Source organism: Wyeomyia smithii, chromosome 2 (genome assembly GCF_029784165.1).
Source record: "Wyeomyia smithii strain HCP4-BCI-WySm-NY-G18 chromosome 2, ASM2978416v1, whole genome shotgun sequence".
NCBI classification, from domain to species: Eukaryota; Metazoa; Arthropoda; class Insecta; order Diptera; family Culicidae; genus Wyeomyia; species Wyeomyia smithii.
The window spans coordinates 101,095,285-101,111,685 of NC_073695.1; the positions used below are offsets into that span (position 1 = coordinate 101,095,285).

The 16,401-nt window shown below is 41.5% G+C and overlaps 1 protein-coding gene across 2 annotated transcripts in view; it reads right to left on the reverse strand.

Annotated features, from left to right (window-relative positions):
* The window catches only part of LOC129726165 (uncharacterized), a 34,766-nt gene extending 32,116 nt beyond the window's left edge, over positions 1 to 2,650 (reverse strand). Inside the window, exon 1 of one of the 2 annotated variants that reach the window (XM_055682861.1) lies at positions 2,452 to 2,650. The gene's annotated coding sequence lies outside the window, so the exon portion shown is untranslated. Of the gene's footprint in view, positions 1 to 2,402 lie in introns of both variants that reach the window. The other variant, XM_055682862.1, reaches the window with a different exon arrangement.
* Between the last annotated feature and the right edge of the window lie 13,751 nt (positions 2,651 to 16,401).

Consider the following 16,401-nt stretch of genomic DNA (forward strand, 5'->3'; position numbering starts at 1 on the left):
TTTTTTATTTTATTTTTAAATAAGCACTTTGAATAAGGCAAAATCCGTAACAAAGCTTAAAAACAATTAATGAAATTTCACAAGGCTTGAAATGATAGAAAATGATTTCAAATATTTGTCGTTTCCGAAGCTCAACAGCAGCCAAAACAACTTTGAATTAAATTTCAAATTTGTGCAAATATATATTAAAAGGTTTGAAAAAGCAGAAACCAGTTCTACAAAACGCAAAAAAATCTCAACCAGAGAGTGTAGAAAGTTACAAATATTGCTTTAGTTAAACAGTTTAATTAAACCAGTAATTATTTACGTAAGTCTAAAATGACAGAAAATTGTTCCGAAAAACGGTTCAAAATAAATTTAAAATTTATGTGAAAATATTCTGAAACATGAAGCACAAATTGATTCTAAATTATATCCTGATTTTAGCTGAGTGAAATAATGAAAATCTCAGCCATGAAGGGTCGAAAAATCAACAGCAAATACATGTTGGCCGAAGAATTTAACCCTTTTTTAAGTTTTGAAATGAAATAAGGATATTAAAAACAAGATTCTCTCACAAAATTATTTTGTCAATAAATAAACGTGGTTGAACTTATATATTTATGCGTTTTAAAACCGGGAAAAACATCAATTTCTAACCGGGAAAAAACCGGGAATTTGAAATTGGAAATCTCCTGGCCACCCTGTTAATTGAATGCCATCGGCTAAATTGGTGGAAAGTGAGTAACAATATACATAATTTTTGTTTCATTTATGGTGTTGTTTATTTTCTTTTCATCATTCAGGAAAATTCAGTAAGATTTCCGAACCTGTCGTTAATGGCAAGAGACGTCCTGTGTGTTTCTGCATCGAGTGTTCCACTCGAAAACAAATTTTCTTCGGGACGGGTCCTCGTCACATCACGCATAAACAGACTAAGTAGGAAAAGAATCCGGCAGCTACTTTCACTAAAATATTGGCTTAAATAAATGTCTCAAAACTAGGAAAATTGTAGAACCAGCCTTTTTTGTTACTGCACTCCAAATTTTTCAATTAGAAAAAAAAATAAAATAAAACAATAGAAAAACAAATTGCAAAACTTAGTTTGTATTGTATTGATTTAGTCAAACATTTTTCAACATGCATAAAAGTCTTTATAATAATTTTTTCACTAAAATAACGCTCTCGAAAACTGGCAACTTTCGTTCCCGGACTTCGGACCGGACTCCGGACCGGAACCGGAACGAAGCCAATCGGACCGGACCCAAATCGGACCGGAACGAGCTAGTTCCGATTTTTTACCGGACCGGACCGGACCGGAACGCGGCGCGGACCCAACGTTTTCGTTCCGATGTCGAACACTAGTTATAAATCACAATGAGCAACTTGACTCAGTACTGATTGGAAGCAAATGAAGAATACAATTGCCCCATTTGTCGCTTTCAAGCTTAATGTTGCTCTACGTCTAATATTAAGTTAAAAAATGGAAATGTAATATGAAATTTTTCTTTATTCATTTTTATTGAGATTCTTCTATCAATTTTAATGTTGCACATTATTGAATATTTTTGTGTTGTACAGTAAAAAAACAGGTTCAAGTCAGATATTGTACTTGGAATTGAACTGGGAAACTGCAGCTAATGTTGTGCAAAAAAAAACACAAACACACACACACACATTTTTTTCCATGCATCTCTTATTAACTTGACCCGAATGTGTTATTCGCTCAATGACATTGTCGGTATTTATTTCTTCCCATAATTATTTCACCTTTCCGGTCGCGAGGTAAATTTCGTAACTGTAGGAGCAAATTATTTTCAGCCCGAAAGCATAACCTCATAACTCGGAGCTCCGGGGAAGAATAGTTTTACTTTATTATCTCACTGGTACCGCTTCGCGGAGAGCCGCGGCCAAAAATCACATTCGCACACTCTCTTGGCTGTTTGGTACAACACCGTCCGAAATTGTTTATAATACAGGAAATGGCACATTCGATAAACTTAATGTTCATGGCTTCGAGAGTCCATTTTTCCTGCGCGTTTACGCATTTCGGATTTTATCCATCTATTGGTGCTTTGCCATCAAAAACGTTTTGCAGCTGTTCTGCATTTTTCTTCCCAGTATACACGGACCGTTTAAACCACATGATGGATTAACTTGCAAAGTGCGGCCATCTGGAACAGGCAATAAATTGTAAATTGTTTGCCATTTTTGGTTTGCAGCTTGTAGTGTGGGTAGTAGAGAAGAAAATTATTTTTCCCCATTGAACGAAAAAGCATTGCGTAATCCATTCGAACACTTGAAGATTCACTATTAAGTTTTATATTAACCACTCTAACTTACTGTTATGCTACTGAATTATACTAAAACTATTGTATTGATATTAAACGCTTAATAAAAATCGATTCACACCGTTCATTCACCTTTGAACTTTCTTAATCGACAAATATCAAACACTTTTAGGAAACCTACCTAAATAAACACGAAACCGAACGTAAGACAATCAACTAGCAACGATCGAACGCGAAATGCAAAGTTCAACAGACTCCGATGACTCTCGAACAAGTGATCGCTTCTTCTCGCCTGGTACTGTTCTATCCGTTCAGGACGCGTCTTCCAAAGCGATTCGTTCACGACTGAATGTGAATTTTCCGCGGCAAGACAATTTTATGAATCAAGGAGTTTTCTTCGATTTTCCCAGACCCGAGTGCACGCACACACACATGCACGAACGACGCTTGCACGAGCCATGCGCGTAGATCGTGTCGGAATGGACGCAGTTGAATCAGCAGCAGCCAGAGGCAGGTGTGCTCGAAAGGACAAGTGCACCGCACCGTACAAAGTCGGTTCAGTTGAACGAATGCTTTGTGCAGGTTAGAAATTCGAAATTCTTGGCAGGAGTGTGTATGCTCTGCATGTTTAATCAGTATTCAATTGTATTGTCTCACATACAAAGCATCAGTCCGTCGAGTTCTTTCCATAAATCCGATGATGGCATTCATGGCGTTGTTAATGGTTGCTTTTGCACTGCTCAAGCAGCCCTTAACACTCTAGTGCCCAAGTTAATTTTCAGACGGACCTCGGTAAATCATTATAAATCTTTGTAAACATTTTTTAAGTATTTATTGAAGCTTTTTTGAGGTTCAACTAAAGCGTGTCTAAAGGCGGCACTGGGTACTAGAGGGTTAAGAGGGGTTTCGATGAGCTAGAAATAGCTGAATAGTTATAATCCTCCATGTTTTTAGTGTAATCAAACAGAGCGTTCGTGCTAGAAAATTCATAAAAATAATTCAGAGTGATGATTACTGACATCCGGCCAATACAAGTTAACCGACTCAAATATTGATTACAAAGTGGTGATTTCGGAAAAAAAACAGACGGGCTGTGTGCAAATCCAAGACCGCAAGGTTGATGTAGATCTACACAAAGCACTTTGTTACATTGCTTGCGTTGCTGTGATAAGTTCGAAACGTAAAGGGTGTACGGAACCAAATTGCATAGCAAAAAAAAAGATTTGGAAAATTTCACTCTTCCAATCATTCGCCTTCTAACTTTCAGGTAGTAAACAAAAACATGTTATTTAGTTTTTCACTGTTCGTTTTATTCCTCTTATTCCTCTTCACACTGCTCATAAGATCATGTATAATTTTTGGACCCGCTGTTTTTGTGTCAAAATCCATGTTCCTTCATATCCTCCTCCTGTTTTGCCTTTTTAGGATGTTTCCGTAGTGCCTGCTTCATGATGGCCCAGTACTTTTCAATTGGACGCAGTTCGGATGAGTTCGAGGATTGAGATGCTTCGGTACGAAATTGAGTTCCTTGGTCTCGTAGCACTCCAGATCATCTTTCAAGTAATGACACGAGGCTAAATACGGCCAGAAAGTTGTAGGATCGTTGTGTGACCTCTGAAGTGGAAGTAAACGCATTCTTTCAACTGTACCTGCCCACTGACCGTCCTGGTTGTTACGAATGGGGTGCTCTGCTTTCCACATGAGCAAATTGCCATGTACTAACGCCATGTACTACCGTCTTCGGGAACTTCGAGTTTATGATGTGCGGTGAAGTACTGGAACTCCGGAAGCTGCCGGAAGTCTGCTTTTACATATGTTTCATCATCCATAACGAGGCAATGTGGTTTCGTCAACATCTGGATGTAGAACTTCAGTACACGTGGTGTCGACACCGTATTCTGCCGTTCATTGCGATTCGGCGCCTTCTGAACTTTGTACGTGTGTAATCCTTCAGAGCTGTCAAAAAAGGCTTCACCGTCGTAAGAAACGTGAGCACTACGATCGCGTCCTCGCGGAGGCGGAGAATTACCTCACCAGGCACGAGGAGCTTCTATAGAACGATCACCAGAATCAGGAACCGGACCGTGCCAGTACCTGCCATGTGTTATAACAGGGAGGGGAACCTGATTACCGATAAATCGCAGGTGACCAGGCGTTGGAAGCAACATTTTGAAGTGATGTTGAACGGTGAGAAAGGTAGAAGAGTCATCGAGGGAAACAGGATAGAAATTGAGGAGGACTGAAAAGCTGTTGACCTACAATATTGGACCTGGTAATGATTGCTTGCAAAGAGCTAAAGAACCACAAAGCCGCTGGGAAGGACGGCTTACCGGCCGAACTTTTCAAAGTCGGGAGCGAGCGGCTGTGTAGTGCAATTAACCAGATTATCCCAAGGATATGGTCTGGGAAACAACTACCTACGGACTGGTTGGAAAGACTCATATGTCCTATCTACAAGAAGGAACATCGACTCGACCGTAGTAATTGACGAGGCATAACCCTTCTCAATTCAGGTTACAAAACTCTCTCCCGTTTCCTGTTCCAGCGACTGAGGCCGTTGCAGAAAGCCTTTGTTGGAGAATACCAATGCGGTTTTCTTGTGGGACGATCTATAACGGACCAGATATTTACCTTGAGACAGATCGTCATCAAGTTTATTGACTTTAGGGCAGCGTACGATACAGTGAAACGCAACGAACTGTGGTAAATAATGCTGGAACATGGTTTCCAACAAAACTAATTACACTATTACGTGCGACGCTTGATGGTTTCACCTCATGCGGCAGAACAGCGGGTGAATTTCCGGACACGTTTGTGACGTTAGATGGTCTGAAGCAAGGTGACGGGCTCTCGAACTTGAGGTTCAACATAGCTTTAGTAGGTGCAAACGAGGAGAGAAGGTGAAGATGAGCGACACCATCATGTAATTGGTGTTAACCGTAGAGCAGCTGAGGAAGCATTTACGGCTCTCAAAAGGAAAGCTGAGAGAATTGGACTCACCATAAACACTGCCAAAATGAAGTACATGGTGACTGGCAGAGAGCGAGCGGGTGTTGGTGCTGCGGTGGAGATGGATTGGGACGAATTAGTTTATCTTGGGATTCTCGTGACATGTGACAACGAGGGGAGCCGCGAGGTGAATAGACGGATTGCGGCAGCGAATAAGGCTTATTACGGATTGCGTAGCCAGCTTTTTTTCCTGTATGGGCTTCCTCACTACGACTAGAATCGTAGATCTATTGTGAGATTGCGTTAGCCAATTACTATTTGAACCATTTTTACACAGGAAATTTATTTTGTGCGGTCCCTATCACTCGCACAAAAACAGGATTGACTGTATACGCACTTCGGATGAATAGGAGGTGAAAGAAACTAGTAACATGTGCAAAATATGCGACAAAATTTGTTTCTTGACTGGAGATGGAAAGGGAGAATTTTTCGTTATTACCTCTTTATGAACAAGTTTTGCGTGTAGTTTTAACGGCCATTTTTAGAGAGTCGTACTCTCGTAACATGTGCTAAATTTATGGCAGTATATGTTGTTACTTGACTGGAGAAGAATTTTATCGCTATTTAAGGGGTCATATACCTTTTTGGTCGAGAAAAATGAGGGAAGTTTGAATTTATTTTTAAGTGCATAGCACCATTTTCATTGCATCAAAGTGGTATTTTTCTGAAAGTACAATTTATTAACAACAAAAAAATACGTATAATTTTGAGATATACCAGTTATTACTGGAATAATGGCTGTTTCCCCGAAACGCTATTTTTTTGCAGAGGCTTGCGGTGGTGATGAGAGAGACTCAGGGGTCAACCGAAATCAAAAAACTTATATTATTTCATTAGTTTAGAAGTGTGCCGTGTCCATGAACGATCGCTTTTATGAGTGTTTTGTTTTCAGTGCAAACGGGAACGTTTTTCCCAAAAAGTGCACGTTTTGAGCGCTAAAAATCGCATTAGATTTTTTTTTGCCGCAAAATGTAACTGTATGTTGCAAAAAGCGATTGTTTAAGGACCGGCGAATTTAATAACGAAAATTTAAAAAAATAGCTGAAGGAAATCGGTTCAGTAGTTTTCCCGCAATCAGGATCACGGCAAAGTTTTTCGGAAAACACTACTCCGAGATAACCGCGTGTAAAGTTTCAAGTTTAGCTTATGAGGTCGTGGAGAGGCGAGCTGCAAATCACTCTAACCTTCTTCCTATTACTCAGATCTTTATGAAAATTTGTGAAAATGTTCTCAAGATGTTGTATTTGAAGAAGATGCAATAATTTTTTTTCGGTTTTTTTCAAAAACTAAAAAGGTATATAACCCCTTAAGTCACACATTCGTTACCAGAATGAGAATTTATTGTTGTGAATATACCGAAGGAAATTCATTTAAAATTAACCGATAAATAAGCATTTTTTCCCTTGTAGGAGCTTATGTCCACTGCTATCATTGGTTAGATATATTGTGGTTTACTCCGCGTTAATATATATGCGTTGTCAGTTTTTTTTTCCTCTGTGTGGACTCATCACTGCGACCAGAGACATTTTGATCTATTGTGATATTGCCCAGGTGTTTTTCTGTATTCCGCACTTCATATTATTGGCAGTATCATTATTAAAGTGAATGATACGCTTTTTTTTTATTCATATCCGTGCTTGTGTGTGTGAGAGTTTACCCTTTCACTTCAAGCTTACTGCTCTACTATAATGAGCCTCTTTTCTATCCTACCAATATCGCCAAATTACAATTTCCTGAACTGAGGCTACACCTAACGTTCCTCTCTGGCCAGGTTTATTCTAAGAGGGACTTATTATGTCAAGAGGAAGGAGTCTTATCGAACCTCGTTCCTCCTACCAACACCGCGTCACAATCACAATTCCCTGAAGAGGCGCTCAATGCTTCACCTCTGGTCAGTTTTATTATAAGTAGGACTTATATTTTGTCAAGAGGAAAGAGTCTTATCGAAACCTCGTTCCTCCAGCCAAGACCGCGCCATAATTACAATTCCCTGAAGAGAACTATTATACGTTACTCAGAACAGTTTTATTATAAGAGGGACTTTTTTGTTAGGATGAAAGTCAGCAAGGGTACTATAGAATTCAGCTTGAAGGAAGAGTATGTAGTAGAGAGCCTGAGAATGCACCCATGTTAAAGTCCTTTGACAACCAAATGGCCTGATTCTACTAAGATTCGAACCCACGACCACTCGCTTATCAAAGCGGACTCTGTAACCTTGCGGCTACGAAGCTCTCTGGTGCGTTGTCAGTTCGGTCCATCACAATGGGTATCAGTGACGGTCATCTTACGACTCTGAATTTTCCCTCATGAAGGTATGCTCTCTTTAATGAAGTTCATTACCTTCGTTAGTTCAGCATTCCATATCTCGTTAGGCGTAAGAACACCTTTTCCAAAAATACGCAGTCTTTGCTGAAATAAAGCGCCGCATTGGCACAATAGGGGTTCCGGAGTTTCAACTTCAAAATTACAGAAACGACACATGTCATCTGTCAGATTACCTATTTTTTTAAGGTGATACCTACTCGGACAGTGTCCAGTCAGTAGGCCAGTCAACGTACTCAGATCAGCTTTATTAGTACTGAGCAGGTTCCGTGTGATTCTATTACATGGTGTAATGAACAGTTTAGATTGTCTTGCTTTGGAGTAAGCCCTCCAGTTGGCACCAATCATCATTGTTCCCCAGTCTCCGAGCTCCGATTTCAGGCAGGATGTAGAGACCCCAGATCGGCTTGTTCATTTCCTTCTATACCACAGTGACCAGGCACCCAGTATAGATTTACATCTTTTGTTACAGTCAATTGTCGTGAAGATAGAATACAACCCCAAACTAACTTCGACTGGTATGTGTACGCTTATAATGCATTAAGGGGTAATATCCACCAAAAAAATTTGTTTCTTGTCATTTTTTTTATTGGCCTAAATTATGCTAAACTATCCTAGAATTTTACATCGCCCAAATACTGATCTAAACTTAAAATTCGTTCAAATCAATTTTTACCGAACAACTTCTATGCTCCAAAATAACATTTTTCGTTTATTTTGGTGATGCTCGTTTTCGTTTTTTAATTCGGAGGCTTTGTAAACTAGTAGAAGCTACCTATGATCAATATCATGTTTCAAATTTGAAGTATAGAGGCCGCTGGATCAAGTTTCGACCGTTATAGCGTCTCTACAGCACGTGTTTACTCACAATTTCCGTTTGTTAAGTCGATCAGCCGTTCTTGTTGTGAGCGTTCTTTGTTTGAGTTTTTCTATACTTTTTAACTGTGAGCTATATTCAAAAGTACTTAAATATGAGTGACAAGTTTGAGTTTTGCGTGGGATCGGACGCCAACCGCGTCAAAGTCGCTAAGCATCGCATGTCTGATATCGCGAAAGAGGCTAGGCGCAGCCCTACATCAGATAACAAAAAGGGAGAAGAGGAAAATAAAACCAAGGAAGGACACCTTCACGGCGCAGGGATAGCTGACTGAAGGTAAAAAAAATTATTAAGGGGCTTCATTATTGCGATTCTTAAGAATTATAGCATTTTGAAACTTTAAACGCGTTTTTCTCATAACCATGTTTCCAAAATCGGCGAGCAGTAGAACTGAAAAAGTTTACATCCGATTGACTTGAAATTTTAACTGTAGCTTCTTCATTAGATTATCTAGTGAAGTACACACGATTTTGACGATTGATTAACAACAACAAAAGTTATGAACAATTAAAGTCGATTTTTTTTGTCGAAAAAGCATTTTTTTTTCAAATCGTTGCCATTTTGCGAAGAAAAATTCTAAAAATATAAACATGTGTACTTCACTAGCGACACTTATGTAGATAATGAAAAAAAATTGTTTTGGTTATAGGAGGCGTTGGGCATGACTTCTACTGCTCGCCGCGGAAAAACTTTTTAAAAAATCGTTTCACGGCAATCGCTGCACGGCCGCCATTCTGTAAAAAATAGCAACGAAATGTTTTTCTAGTATCCAAGAGTTGCTTAATCCAATGATTTATATACCTTACATCTCAAATGTCTTTTTAAAAAAATCATGAAAAAAGCCTTGTTTTTTTGAGCATTTGGTGGATACTACCCCTTAAGAGCTGCTTGACTATCAGAGAAAATACAAATATTGGCATATCGACATTTCCTGGCCAATCAAATATTTGTGCATGTTGGGATAGCATTTATTTCAGCTTGGAATACTGTGGGCCACTGTCCCATTGATTCGTGGTCCAGTAACCCCAGCACCCGTAGATTCACCCATTTCAGAGCCATCTGTAAAAAACGTGAGTGATCCTGGACGAGTTTTGGGACCTCCTTCTTCCCATTCGCTGCGAGAGGATTCTATCACTTTAAAGGGAATATTAAAGTTAGTCTTGGATTTCATCCAGTCTTCATACATTGTTACTAGGTTGTTTAGTTCAAAGTATTTAAGGACTCGTAAGTGTCCTTTTAGATTCCCTACATGAAAAACTTTAACGCGTTTGAGCCTGAGAGCACCTTTTTTCAAGTGGCACATATTGATGCAAGGGTAGAAGCTATAAAAGACCTTCTAAGGCTCTGAATGGTGTGCTGGCCATCGCTCCAGTTTTTTTGTAAGATTTGGACCACTGCGACCATTATTGCATGCCAGAGGTTGTAGCTTATCCATCTTTTTCTGAACTGATGTTTGTGTAATTTTAGGCTACCACACTAGTGAGGTATAAGTTAATCTGGGTCTTACTATAGTTAAGTAAATCCAATGAATCATTCTTGGTTTGAGTCCTCACTTCTTACCAAATGTATTGCTGCAAGCCCAAAGACCATTATTGGCTTTTGAAATTGCGTACTCCAGATGGTCGTTCCAGTTAAGCTTATAGTCAAGCATGACACCTAGGTACTTGGTTCGCTTGGATAGCTCCAGCTATGTTTCTCCCAACTTAAGTGTTACAAAATTATACTTTCTCTTTCTTGCGAATGAGATAATGACTGTTTTAGAAGGATTAACGTTTAGTCCTTCCTACTTACACCATTTAAGTGTGTAGGGCAGTTTGCATTCTATTAGTAACAGTAGGCCCACATTTATCTCTAACTAAAAAAGTAAGAGGCATTTGGAATTAGACATTATTTCGTCGCCTGTGACAATCTTAGATTTTCATTTTACACCCCTATGGACCTTTTTTAAAGACGAAGCTCTACGTAAAAAAATCGGTGTGCTAAGAATATTCTTGACGCTAACCTTGAAATAATTTGCAATAAACATTGCGATATCTCTGACAGTTTTTAGAAACAGCGATTTCATTTCCATCGTAAATCGGTAAAACGGGGATTCCTCTCTCTTTATGAAACAAGTGCAAGTCAAATTTTCTTTCGTCAGGTGCAAACAAAAAGCCGTATTGGATATTGCAGCTCGGAGTAATTTTTTTCAGATTTTTTAATTATTTCCAAGCCCTTATCTATGAACACCATTTGGTGGCACTTTCTATAGTTTTAACGCGTTTTGCTGCAGTTGAAAGACAACTATTACTTTTATTTAAATAGAATGTCATTACGGTTGCAATAACAAACATATTAGTCATTCTGTGCCGAACACGCATCAGTACTGGACGTGTTTGGTGATCGGTCCGATAGAGTATAAAACAAAAGACGTGTGAACAAGTGTTGGCATTGTTTGCCTGGTCGAGTGAAATAAATCCGGGTTCAAGGTCGTTCCTTTGTGCAACTGTTTCGCATCGTGACTGCCAGCTGGTGCGTAAGCCGATTTGGCTGCTGGCTGGATTGTGCTACAGCAGTGGACGAGACACAAACGAGGAAAAAGAAGAAGCCATCAGTGTCAGCGAGTCGTATCGCTGTGTGGAGTGATCTCACACCTGGCTCGCTGCTGGTGGCTGTTTGGTGCTGCTGTATTGGTGCTGCTGGCTGTAACGGCTGCTACTTCGAACGATCGGACAACCAACCTTACTGGAAGGGAGAAATAAAAAGGTACGTGTTCTTGTCAGCGCTAGTGCGCTAAACATAGCGCGATGGATGTAGATCCCTCGCCTCCCGCGCCACCATCCCCGAACCCCTCTGACCCTGACCCTTCTGTTACCCCCTCCCCTGTTCATTCTTCAGTCCCCCCTCGCCCCAGGCTTTACCCAGACGGAGCCCAGGGCAGCTATACTGTCTATTTTCGGCCAAAGGCGGGACCGAAATCGAAACAGTTGAACCTCTTGCAGATTTCTAAAGACCTGACGAAGGAGTACAAGGGCGTGACCGAAATTTCCAAGGTCCGGCCTAACAAGCTCCGTGTCGTGGTCGGTAACCTGAAAGAGGCCAACGATATAGCTTGCTCTGAGCTCTTCACACGCGAGTATCGCGTTTACATACCCGCACGAGACGTGGAGATCGACGGTGTCATAACCGATTCGAGTCTGTCCGTCGAGTGTATACTGCAAAGTGCCAAAGGGTGCTTTAAGAACAAAACGTGTCCCGAAGTAAAGGTGCTCGACTGCAAGCAATTGCGGTCAGCATCGATCATCGGTGGCAAAACAGTATACACTCCGTCAGACTCGTTTCGAGTTACGTTCGCCGGGTCTGCACTACCAAGCCACGTCTCGATCCACCGGGTTCGTCTCCCTGTGAGGCTCTACGTGCCCCGCGTCATGAACTGCCTGAATTGCAAGCAGTTAGGCCATACAGCCGCCTACTGCTGCAATAAGGCACGTTGTGGCAAGTGTGGGGAGTCTCATGCGGAAGATTCTTGCAGTGTTAACGCTGAAAAGTGTATTCACTGCGGAGAAAATCTGCATGAGCTCTCGACATGTGCGGTGTACATGCAGCGCAGGGATAAAATAAAACGGTCTCTCAAAGAGCGTTCAAAGCGTTCCTACGCTGACATGCTGAAGAAGACCGTTACCACTTCTCCCGTTACTTCGAACCCCTTCGATCTGTTGCCCTCTGAAGAAACCGATTCTGACGATTCACCAGCGGGAGCATCTTACGCCAATCCTGGGGAGTCTAGAAAGAGGAAAAAAATTTCCTCTCCTAAACTTCCCAGAAAAGGTCCTAAGATTTCTCAAAGTGAAATGAAAGATACAAACAAACCAAACAGTGCTGCGGAAAAACCGAAGCAAACTCCTCCTGGGCTGGCAAATTTAAAGTCCCAGAAGGAGTTCCCAGCACTGCCAGGAACATCTAAAACCCCAGTTGCTCCTTTTACACTCCCAGTTGATGAAACAAACTCTGGATTAGTGAAATTTTCAGACATTGTGGACTGGATTTTTGAAACTTTCAATGTACCCGATCCAATTAAAATTTTTCTTACAGCATTCCTCCCAACAGTTAGATCATTTTTGAAGCAGTTGACTGCCCAATGGCCCCTCCTTGCAGCGATTGTATCCTTCGATGCCTAATTCAACTGCGTATATGAAGGATTCTATCTCTGTCTTACAGTGGAATTGTAGAAGTATTTTACCAAAAATTGATTCGTTTAAAGTTTTGATAAATAAAAACAAATGCGATGCATTTTCCCTTTGTGAAACTTGGCTTACTTCAAATATTGATCTCAACTTCCATGATTTTAATATTATTCGCCTTGATCGAGACACCCCATATGGAGGAGTACTTTTAGGGATTAAAAAGTGCTATTCTTTCTATCGTATTAACCTCCCCTCGATTCCAGGCATCGAAGTTGTCGCATGTCAAATGACAATACAAGGTAAAGAGCTTTGTATTGCCTCAATATATATTCCTCCCAGAGCACAGGTTGGGCAACGGCTGCTCTTTGATTTAATAGAACTTCTTCCCTCGCCACGTTTGATTTTGGGAGACTTCAACTCTCATGGCGTGGCTTGGGGTTCCCCATACAATGATAACCGCTCCTCTTTAATCTATAACCTTTGCGATGACTTCGACATGACTATTTTAAACAACGGTGAAATGACACGTATCCCGAAACCTCCAGCGCGCCAAAGCGCTTTGGATCTATCCTTATGTTCGACGTCGCTACGGTTGGATTGCACATGGAAGGTAATCCTCGATCCTCACGGTAGCGACCATCTGCCTATTCTTATTTCAATTACTAACGGGTCAACTCGCATGCGACCAATTGACATTCCGTATGACCTCACACGAAATGTCGATTGGAAGTTATACGAGGAAATGATTTCAAAAGCGGTCGAGTCGATTCAACATCATTCACCACTTGAAGAATACAACCTCCTCGCGGGCTTGATTCTCGACGCCGCGTTGCAAGCCCAAACGAAGAAATATCCCGGCGTAACGATCAAAGAACGGCCTCCCACTCCGTGGTGGGACCAAGAGTGCTCCGATGTCTACACGCAAAGATCCGACGCGTTTAAGGCCTACCAGACGGGAGGTATACCTGGCGACTATTTACGGTATTCGGAGCTTGATACCAAGCTTAAAAGCTTGGCTAAAGCAAAGAAACGTGGATATTGGCGTCGGTTCGTGAACGAGACGTCGAGGGAGACATCGATGAGCACTCTTTGGAACACAGCCCGAAGAATGCGGAATCGCGTAACGGTCAACGAAAGCGAGGAGTCTTCAAGTAGGTGGATATTTGATTTTGCCAGGAAAGTATGTCCGGACTCTGTTCCTGAGCAAAATATTGTTCGCGATGCGTCTCCGGGCCACGACGCGATAGAATCACCTTTTACGATGGCAGAACTTTCAGTTGCCCTCCTGTCCTGTAACAATAACGCGCCTGGATTAGATAGAATCAAATTCAACTTGTTGAAGAATCTACCCGGCAATGCCAAGAGGCGCTTGTTGAACTTGTTCAATAAGTTCCTGGAGCAAAACATTGTACCGCAGGATTGGAGGCAAGTGAAGGTGATCGCCATCCAAAAACCAGGGAAACCAGCTTCTAATCACAACTCTTATAGGCCGATTGCAATGCTATCCTGTATCCGGAAATTGATGGAAAAAATGATACTCCGTCGTTTAGACCACTGGGTCGAATCAAATGGTCTACTATCAGAAACTCAATTTGGCTTCCGCCGTGCCAAAGGGACGAATGATTGTCTTGCGTTGCTTTCAACAGATATTCAGCTGGCGTATGCTCGTAAAGAACAAATGGCGTCTGCGTTCTTGGACATTAAGGGGGCTTTTGATTCCGTTTCTATTGACATTCTTTCGGGTAAACTTCACCGACAAGGATTTTCTCCAATTTTGAACAATTTTTTGCACAATTTGTTGTCCGAAAAGCACATGCATTTTACGCATGGCGATTTGGCAACTTCTCGCATTAGCTACATGGGTCTTCCCCAGGGCTCATGTTTAAGCCCCCTTCTTTACAACTTTTATGTAAATGACATCGACGAATGTCTGGCAAATTCATGCACGATAAGACAACTTGCAGACGACAGTGTAATCTCTGTTACAGGAGCCAAAGCTGCCGATTTGCAAGGACCATTGCAAGATACCTTGGACAATTTGTCTGCTTGGGCTTTACAGCTAGGTATCGAATTCTCTCCGGAGAAGACTGAGATAGTAGTTTTTTCTAGGAAGCATGAACCTGCTCAGCTTCAAACACAATTAATGGGTAAAACGATTTCTCAGGTTTTGGTACACAAATATCTTGGTGTCTGGTTCGACTCTAAAGGCACCTGGGGTTGTCACGTGAGGTATCTGATGAAAAAATGTCAACAAAGAGTGAATTTTCTTCGTACAATAACCGGACAATGGTGGGGAGCCCATCCAGGAGACCTTATAAGGCTTTACCAAACAACGATATTGTCTGTTATTGAATACGGGTGTTTCTGCTTCCGCTCCGCAGCAAACACACATTTGATCAAACTGGAGCGAATACAATATCGTTGTTTGCGTATCGCCCTAGGTTGCATGCAGTCGACCCATACGATGAGTTTGGAGGTTTTAGCTGGAGTACTACCATTGAAAAACCGCTTCTGGAGCCTGTCTTCTCGTATTCTAATCAAATGTGAGGTCTTGAACCGTCCCGTGATTGAAAATTTTGAAAGGTTAATCGAACTTAATTCTCAAACCCGTTTTATGACATTGTATTTCAATCACATGTCCCAAAATATTAACCCTTCTTCGAATATTCCAAATCGTGTCGACTTATCAAATACTTCTGATTCTACTGTGTTTTTCGATACATCCATGATAGAAGAAACTCGTGGAATCCCGGATCATTTACGCGTGCAGCAGATCCCTAAAATTTTTTCCAATAAATATCGAAACATCAACTGCGACAATATGTACTACACTGACGGATCACTTCTTGATGGGTCCACTGGCTTCGGTATCTTCAATAACAATTTAACCGTCTCCCAGAAGCTCGATAATCCTGCTTCTGTTTACGTCGCAGAATTAGCTGCAATTCAGTACACCCTAGGGATTATCGAAAAAATGCCCACGGAACATTATTTCATCTTTACGGACAGTCTCAGTTCCATTGAGGCTCTCCGATCGATGAAAGATGTTAAGCACTCTCCGTATTTCCTGGGGAAAATACGGGAACATCTGAGTGCTTTATCCGAAAAATCTACTCAGATTACCTTAGCGTGGGTCCCTTCTCACTGCTCGATACCGGGTAATGAGAAAGCGGACTCTTTGGCTAAGGTGGGCGCAACAAACGGTGATATTTATGAAAGACCAATTGCCTTTAATGAATTTTTCGCACTTGTACGTCAGAATACGATCATCAGTTGGCAAAATGCTTGGACCAGAGGGGAATTGGGAAGGTGGTTACATTCCATAATCCCCAAAGTATCGACGAACCCGTGGTTCAAGGGGTTGGATGTAGGTCGGGATTTCATTTGCGTGATGTCCCGGCTTATGTCCAATCACTATAGATTTGACGCGCTCCTCCGTCGTGTTGGGCTCGGGGAAAGTGGTATCTGTGCCTGTGGTGAAGGTTATCACGACATAGAGCATGTGGTTTGGTCATGCCCTGTACACCGTGACGCCAGGTCTAAATTAATAGCTTCCCTGCAGGCCGAGGGTAGACAGCCGGCTGTTCCTGTTCGTGATGTCTTGGCGAGCCGTGACCTATCCTACATGTCCCTTATATACGTTTTCCTGAAATCCATCCACGCCCCAGTCTAGTCCCGTTCCCCTCCGTCTACACCCAACAAAACGACAAGAACACGTTTGAACCTTAAGCACAAAACCAGCAACCAGACCCCGCACAAC